This window comes from Cupressus sempervirens, chromosome 6 (genome assembly GCF_028749045.1).
Source record: "Cupressus sempervirens isolate cs-2001-9-10 chromosome 6, ASM2874904v1, whole genome shotgun sequence".
NCBI classification, from domain to species: domain Eukaryota; kingdom Viridiplantae; phylum Streptophyta; class Pinopsida; order Cupressales; family Cupressaceae; genus Cupressus; species Cupressus sempervirens.
The window spans coordinates 601323132-601332863 of NC_143123.1; positions in this window are offsets into that span (position 1 = coordinate 601323132).

The window sequence follows — 9732 nt, forward strand, 5'->3', positions numbered from 1 at the left end:
ATAGGAGTCAATGAGAAAATTTAGTATAAGGAGTCCTTGTTAGGAGACTTTGAATCCCTGTTAGGAGATTCCAACCCTATTAGGAATTGTGGTATAATAGATGCAAGATGAGCCCACTACCCAAAAATGTATTTCCAATTACAAGAAGAGCTCACTCCCAAAACAAGTAATTAGACTTCTAGAATAGGTATTGTATCTTCTTCCTTGGCTGATCTCTAATCTTTAGCTCAATCTTCAATCATCAAATAGCTCATATAAAAATTCACATATATCATTTTCACAAAAGTTTGCACATAATCACAATATTACAATTCACACTTTCACTTTGACTTTTTCACAATTCTTATCAGAAAATATCCTTTACATAAATACCATGCCTTTACAAAAATTTCTTCTAGGTAGGCTAACACCACAAACCACTTTTCCAACTTAAAGTAAAAATCTAGGATGTCAGCCCTAATTAGACAAGTAATTATCTTGTAAACAAAATAATTCTTTCCTTTAATTCTATAGTCATGTTTCATCAAAACACCAATATATCTATTCCATATAGTCTCTACTAATTTTTTAGGTTATACATATCATCATCAACATCTATACCCTCTACATGTAACTTTTCTAGTCATAATATGATGTTAGTAATAGGTTATAAACAAAGCAATACAATACTATAAACCAAATTCTATACTTAGACAATTCTCTGATTACCAAAGACTATCTTTATTTGTGAGGTTTCCTATGAACATGTACATCATGTATTTCCATAAATAACAACAATTACATATCACTATTAGCCAATTGTCAAAAATCTCCTACTTTGGCATTGATGGCAACAAAATATGGAAAATTGGCTAAGTGACAAAAAACAAACTACATCTAATCTATTATGGTGTTTACATATGCTCCTACTTACAATATACTTTACAATATTCTACAACTACTCTTTACTTGATTTACAATTTTCACATATATTTCTCCCCCTTTGACATCAATGACAAAGGTAAAATTGCCAAGATCTATTCAAAAAATGTCCAAAAATGTTGTCCTTCCTTATGCTGATATGATCTTCATGCAATCATCAAAATTATCCCTCAAACTATCCATATCCTTAGTTCATGTCTCCTTGGTAGACTCAGCTAGGGTGAGAATTTCACATAAAGCTTATGTTGCAATCTCAACTACATCAAGATCTAAATACAAAAAGTTGGAATATGTGTCTTTGGCCTTGACACATACCTCTAACTATTTCTCAACAAAATATAATTTTAGACCAACATATTTTTTGAAATCTAATATCCGCTTGAAGATTTGTTCCTTTCAAAGTTCTAGTTTCTTGATGTCACTATGAATATTAGACACATGTCTTTCAAAATTATCTTTAACTCTATTTGACTATCAATATCTTTAGTATGCTTGTATGATAAAGTACACTTAATGTACAGAATTTTCCCATCCTGTAGGCATTTCCAAATTTCTTTTATACAAGTATTGAGATTAACTAAGTCATTCTTGATATTCTAAAAGATGGTACTAAACAAGTTAGCATCATGGGAAATATAAGCCTTTGCCTCTATAACATTCAAAAAATTGGTAAACTCTTCATCAAATGATTTTAGCACTACTTGTGTTCTGTATTCAAGATATGGTTTACTGTGTTGTACTACCAAGGTACTGCATAGTCTATCAGTCACTTCCATTAAAGTTTTCTATAAACTTTTCACTGTCTTGTTCTTCTATATAAGTTTGGATAGGGATGAGATTAGATCTATTTGATCATCATCATTACTAGCTAAATTGGAAAGAGAGAGAGGAGTGGATAAACTAGATGGTTTAGTATCATCCCCCCTCTATTTCTTAGCTGCTTCTTTTGTTCTTCTCTCTTCTTCTTCTTTCTTTTCCTTTTCCTCTCTTTCTCTCTTCTTTTCCAATCTCTTCTTTTCATCTTTCCCAATTTTCATTTTCATCTCTTCTTCTACAATTCTTCTCTTTTCCTCCTCTTCATTTATTTTATTTTCTTCCTTAATCAATTTCTACTTGGCTTCCTCTATTTTCTTCTTTTCTTCTTCAAGTAGCCTTTTCTCTTCTTCAATCTATCCCAATTTATCCTCAATATCCACAATGTTTAGTTCATTAGGTTCGAAACCACCAAAATGATTGGTATCTTTAATGTTAATGGTAACATTGGTTTGATCAATTTACATGGTGTCACCACTCACTGACACTTCCAAGGTTCTAGGAGATGGAGGAGATGCTTCCTTTGACTCTATGATTATTTGACTAATTTTTTTTGTAATCTCACTTCTTGGCTTGTCCTTTTCACCAACTATGGACATAAATGGTTTCAATTTATCCCATAAATATGATGTGAGGTTATTCAAAAGTATTTTAATTTCTTCTTCGTCATTAGTCTTGCAAATAATTCTAAGCATAGACTTCCAAAGTTCTAGATCTTCTTCTCTTGCATGAGATTTCTTCTAAGTGATTCTCTCATAGAATTTCTAGTTTATTATGTTCTCAAGATCCTTTAGTTTTAACTTGTTTGTTATGATATATCTCATAGTAGATATATCAATCTAATCTTTCTCAAAACTATTATACAAATCATAAACCTTGTTCATATGAACAAAATTACCTTCATTAGCAATAGTTGTATTGATCTTTTCTATCTCTGGCTTCCAAGGTTGTCGAGCTTTGCCTATTGCTTTCTTAGATGGAGTCACTTTTTCTACTTGTCTGGTCTCATGTTCCCCATCTTCTTCATCACTAGAATCAATTGTCAACAATATTTTTCTATCTCTTTCCCAGTCTGTTGGCCTATTGTTTGACTCTCTTTGTCTTAGTAGACACTGCTTCCTCTATTCTTTCAAACTTTCTCTTTAGCTCACTAGGGTGAATATTGGACACTGTTACATACAAAATACTCTATTCCAAAGATTTCTTAGCAACTTATACTAACAAAGGTTGAATTCTTAGTATTCCTTGTTTCATTATTTGTCTTACAGCCTTAGATTCACTCTCTGTCATTCTGGCCTCTAATGGTGCCTTCTTCATTATAGACTCTACCTGCTTATGTTATGCCTTCTCCAAAGTTTCTTGATGAGCTAACTATGTTATCTCATCATATGTTCCAAATTTGTACTCTACTTTGTCTCTATCTAAATTTAGCAAAAACTCAATATAACCAACTACTGTATCATCATTTAATTCATAGTTCAAGGGATTAAGAAATGTTTCCCAAGGTTCCACTACTTGAATATAAGTATGATCTACATCAACAAAAATAAAAATTTCCACCTTAAATCTATCCACCATTGTAGGTGCAATTCAAAATCTCTGTTTCATTTCATCCTGAAATTTCCTCATTATTAGGTTTCTACTGTCTAATATCTTATTTGTAGAATGCCTTCTGCATACCTCTGTAATCTTCTCCATTGTACATCTTTCATTACTCATGATGTCTATGACTAAAAGATAAGGAAATATTTTAAGTACATGAAAGAATATGTGGTTAATCAATAATTGTAATCTAAACACACTATTCTTTGTCCTCTTGATCTTTTCTAGGTTTTCTAAGAGTTGCATTCTTAGTATTTCACTAAGATTCACTTGTTCTTTCCCTACACATATCTTATATGCTGCATAGCTGAACCTCTCTGAATGTTCATCAATCTTAGAACTTGCACAAATAGAATAAGAAACAATTCTACCTAAAAATCTTATATCATCTTGTTTGATGGTGTTGATAACCATAGCCTTTCCATTATATACTGCTTTAGTATAACTTTCAACTGTCTTCTTGACCAATTTCTCACCTATAGGTACACTACCTTACTTAGTAAGACTAGTTACCTCATGAATAAGGTTGGCAAGAATATCAACTTCATTGTCTTGCTTCCATAATTTACCATTATGTATGCTACTTAATATGATTTGTGTCTATTCATCTATGTCTAACCCATGATAGAACTAATATTTAAACAAGTCTAATTCCCTTAGATGTTCAAATCTAGGGTTCATAGCCATGTCATGATTGAAAACCAATTCCATATCTTTGTTCATGAATTCACTACCAATTGATTCAAACTTACTATTCAAATAACTTCCTACATCTTCAAGATATCTTACGTTGTTCAGAGTGATAGACAATGTTGAGTTAGGGTTTCCTTTAATAGGTTTTATGGAAACAATATTTAACTTAGGTCTATCTTTGTTCTCAACATTGTGCACTACTAACATATCCATGATTCTATGAATTATGAAATTTTTACCATTCAAATTTGTGAAAAATGATAAAATACCTCTTTTCAAAAATAGGGTTTTTTTTTAATTCACTTAGAAAAGTTTTTTCTAAGTGCTCTTCACTTTGGATGTGTTCATAATGAAGTGAACATCAATTCTATACTCTATTTATTCCATCAACTTGAACTTTCATTAATTGCATACTTTGCAAAAACCAAAAAGCTGTCAATTGTGGTCTGTAATTAAATAACTACTCAAGATCAGCTATCTGATCTTCAGATGTCACCCAGGATTTACTATAGCCTCCTTTTATAATGGAAAACCTCTACAAGACTTCACATCATGAAATTCTCTACAAAAACATACTTTCCATCTTTTGCTATAGAATTAGCCTTTATTGTAATACCAATAAGAGGCTTTGCTTCACCTCCATATTTTGAAAGACCTCTAGTCTACGAAGCATTTTTTCATCGAGTGGTTATCCAATCCCATCACACTGAGCTTTTTCACAACAATGACCACACTTGGACTTACACAAAATCACCATTTGAGACTTAATGATTCAAGAAACTTGTTCACTTCATAGCCCTTGCTAGAAACACATGATTTTATGATCATTGACATCCGATTTGACACATTTTTATAGGATGAATCCTTTCTATAGGAAATATTGTGACATTCACTTCTAGACTTAAGGTTCTTGGCAGGAACTATGAACTAAATAACCACTTGGTCATAAGGTCTCTTTTTGGTTGATTTTTTTTTGTGTGTGTTAGTATAAGCCTTTTATGCTACACATTGAACTTCTATATTTTGGTCGTACTTGAAGGGCTCTCATTGATTACACATGTTGTTTGTTGTATGATCTATTTTTTTTCAGGCTTTATTTCATACGTGTTAGTTGCAGGTTATGTTAATGCATTGCACAATGAGGGCAACGGGTTAGCACACTTTCCACCAAAGATACCTAAAAAGACTTTGGGTGTGCCCAGACCTCTCCATGGCATCTATGACATTTGATCCATCATGACTATGCCAACTACACCTATCATCCTAAAGTCTCTATGGTTTGTATGTCTAGTCCATGCAAAAGAATCATGTCATTTATGCTTCTATACCATATAATGCATAAACTCATTTGCAAAATCAACTTAAGGTGTGCTCTCCATATAAACACAATAGAATCTCTTGATATCATGTAGTTAGGTTTCATGTAGCTAGGGTTTTCATTCAAGTCATGCTTGAGACAAGGTCCTATGTATTTCCCCCCTCCTATGCTACGTTATTGGGTTTCTATGAGTGACATTTTGGATAGATATTCATTTTAGGTTGTACTTTCATGAGATTGAATTTATTAGTTCATTTTCATTAGGTTACATTCATTTTAGTTTATGTTTATTAGTATTCCTTTTATTAGATTGCATTGTTCGTTCATTCCATTAATTACATGCATCCATTTTAGTCGTCGCATCTAGAGGCATATACATCATAATCACATCTCACATATATATAGTGCATCCATACATGTAAAATAAAGTAATGCATACATCTCATAATTGCCAACAAAACCTACATCATCCACATGTTAGGCATCATATACATATCATATAGAAGCATCACATAGCATCACATCCTGCACCATAAATGTTAGTATCTACATCATAGATATCATATGCATCACATAAATCCATACACATATAGATCCATCAAATCATGTCATGTATATATCAAAAAATAGTGTCTGTACAGTCCGTATACAAATCATGTAGAATCATATAGTACAAATGCATCATCAAAAACTAGTTGCATCTGCACATATCTGTCAAAAAATTGATCACTATACAAAATCAAGCTGTTGGATATGAAGGCCTAGACCCCCCTATATCCCCCCCTCTAGGAGGTCTTTGTTTCCCTATGGAATACTCTAATCTAGCTTTGCCCCCTAAGATCCATGAGCTGGCCCCCCTCTCAAAATCTGGTTGTCACTGATCGGCAGGCATGACCTCAATATAAAAGCAACCTATAATAGGTTGCCTCTTGTATGGCCCATGCCTCTTCTTGGTTAGCTGCGATGGCCTCCTGCATAACTATGATGACTACCCTAGGCTATAGTATCTATTTTGCTATGTCCCTTTGCCTATGGTATCCATCTAGCTATTCCTGATGGGTGGCCCGTAATGCAGCTACCTCCCCTCAAAGTCTCTCTAGCTCTACCCACTCCTCCACACCTATATGGATACCCATCCCTGCAAACTCCCTTACATCCATCCATGCTTGTAGGGCCACTAAGGCCTCTTATGCACTATCTCCTCTAGCCCTCTGCACCTACAACTCTCCCTGTATGGCCCCCATGGCTTGCTCTATGCTATCTTCTCGTGCTTGTTGCACCTGTGCTACCCCTTGTAACTAGGCTACCTCTATACAAAGGCTATCTCACTCAACCCTCACCATATCTAGGTCCTCTGCTGGCCCCTATCTCTATCCCCCTACTGGTACTTATACCAATACCTGTACCTGTGGCCCTTGTCCTAGTGCGTGTGTTGGTGCTGGCCTTGGCCCTCTCCTCACTCAGGCTTTGTGCCCTCGCAATCCCTCCTGTGCCTCCTGTGCCAATGGTGGCATCATAGCTGCTTGCCAATTGCCCCCTACTCCATCCCCCTCCCCTTGTGCCTAATCTACTGGTGGTGGCACCCTAGGCACTATGAGTCTGACTTGCTGGTGGGCTGCCCACCACTGTGTATATGTCGGTGTCACACCTGCATCCCCCCTATCTTGTCTGTGTACCCACAACACTGCTAGCATGGATACCCATGATATGCAGGACAACCAAAGGTTGGTCCTATGCCTCCATAGCCAACCATACTCTCAAGAGACAACAAGGTTTAGGAATCTATCTAGTACCGCATCTTATGTCCTCCCAAACTATCGTCACACCCGAGAAGGCATGTACCGCATGATCACGTGCATGGACCACCCAATGATCCAACAATCAATCTATGTGTACAAGAAATACATTTGATCCTTCATGTCATCCTCTCCTCCTACTACCAGAGTCTACCCCCACTACTCTACCCCATCATATGAAGTCTACTCGAACATAATAATCTCATCGATATAGCGGTGCCAAAATCCCACTAACTCTTTGGCTATATACTAGATTAGAGGTTGGTATCTATAGGTGAATGGCTCGCTAGGCTACCTAGTCTCTCGCTAGGTAATGGGCCATGTGACTTTGATGTGCTCCCATGACCAAACCATCAGCAGTGTCAGTCCTAGTCCCATAGTCCTCTACATATGATAGGTACACATGTGCAAATCATGGTATAACTTTGCTAGAACTGTCTATACCCAACAGTAGACCTCTCCATCCTCCTATAGAAGGGTTCTCAGCACTCATGCCTAGCTGATAGGCCACCCATGTCCTACGTGATCAAGTAGCATCTGCCATATGAGGGAGGCTAGATATACTGCCAGCCTTGGTAATCTCTACTCTAGAGCTCCCCTCCAGGATAGCCACAATCATTGGATTGACAGTCTTTGTCACCATCTCCCACTTATCAATTGATGAGCCTAAGGGGATTTCTAATGAATGGTTCATAAGGCACAAAAATTGGTGAAGCTTTTAAAAATGGGGTTTCAATCTTTGAGTTTAACCATGGAGGAAACTTCGTAGTTAAGCATGCTCAGGTTGGAGTAGTACTAGAATGGGTGACCTCCCGAGAAGTCCCGATGCATCACCCCTATGAGCATCACCTAGATCCAATGAGTGCAAAATTTTCCATTTATTCTCATGAGATATGGATTCATGTTGAATCAGTACTCATGAAACATGGGTCAATGGGTTTGACACAAAAATCACACAGTTAAATCCTAATAGCAATATCACAATTTGATTTGCTATGGAAATTATCTCCTACTTATCAATTGATGAGCTTAAGGGGATTTCTAATGAATTTTTCATAAGTCACAACACTTGGTGAAGGTTTTTCAAATTGGGTTGCAAGCTTTGGGTTTAACCATGGAGGAAACTACATAGTTAAGTGTGCTCAGGCTGGAGTAGTACTAGGATGGGTGACCTCTCGAGAAGTCCCGTTGCTTCACCCTTGTGAGCATCACCTAGATCCAATGAGTGCTAAATTTTCCATTTATTCTAATTAGAGATGGATTCATGTTGAATCAGTACTCATGAAACATGGGTCAATGAGTTTGACTCAAAAATTACACTGTTAAATCTTGATAGCAATATCACAATTTGACTTGTTGTGGAAATTATCTCCTACTTATCAATTGATGAGCTTAAGGGGCTTCTAATGAATGTTTCATAATGCACAACACTTGGTGAAGGTTTTGCAAATGTGGTTGCAAGCTTTGGGTTTAACCATGGAGGAAACTTTGTAGTTAAGCATGCTCAGGCTAGAGTAATACTGGGATGGGTGACCTCCTGAGAAGTCCTGGTGCTTCACCCCTGTGAGCATCACCTAGATCCAATGAGTGCTAAATGTTCTATTTATTCTCATGAGAGATGGATTCATGTTGAATCAGTACTCATGAAACATGGGTCAATGAGTTTGACTCAAAAATCACACAGTTAAATCCTGATAGCAATATCACAATTTGAATTGCTTTGGAAATTATCTCCTACTTATCAATTTACAATGTAGTTCATTTTTCTTCTTGAAGAGAGATCTCTTTAGCACTCTTCGTTTGTTAATTGTAGTTCAGATTCATATTAACCTGGCTCTAACTTAGCTTCATACTAGTTATCACTTAGTTATGCTTTGTGAATTCATAAGATGTGTGGATTCATAAACTTGTTTAGATATTCAAAAAAATTTATTTTCCTAAGTTAGATTCCATTTAGGTCTAGCTTTCTTCTACCTCTTCTATTCTCAAGTCAAGAACATACCCCAAATTAGTTTTGGAGAAAAACATAATTCATTGCAAATCTATTCTAGGGAGCCGTACCTACCAATTCAGAGAAAAGCCAATTCATCCATAAGTGGCTTTTCAAATGTTTGTAACAAGATATTGTTCCAAGTTTGGGAATTTAAGAGTTATAATTAAAAAGAACAAATCTTTTTACCAATACTCCCATATTGATTACTGAAGGTTTGAGTTTATTTCTTCAGACTCTACCCAAATGCTTCAATTTTTGGTTTTAATCTTTTGGTTTTCCCTAATTTTAAATTGATTTGAATTAAAACAATATAATAAATTTCTTAGAAGTTTATATATTCTTTGCACTAACATTGTAGTAAGTTAGACTATTGGATCATTCATATGATACATTGTTTTAATGAATATTTTATATTTACTATAAACAATTTGTGGTAATTGTGTTGTATATTTTTACTAAAGCCAAAGATCGTTCAATGGGGTTTGGATTATGTTAGATGACATGTTTAGGATGTTATGGTTAATGTGTCACAATCAAATGTTCATTTTATGATGAGTTGCAAAGTCTATTCAGTATGTTGTTGCTAGGAAGTCTAC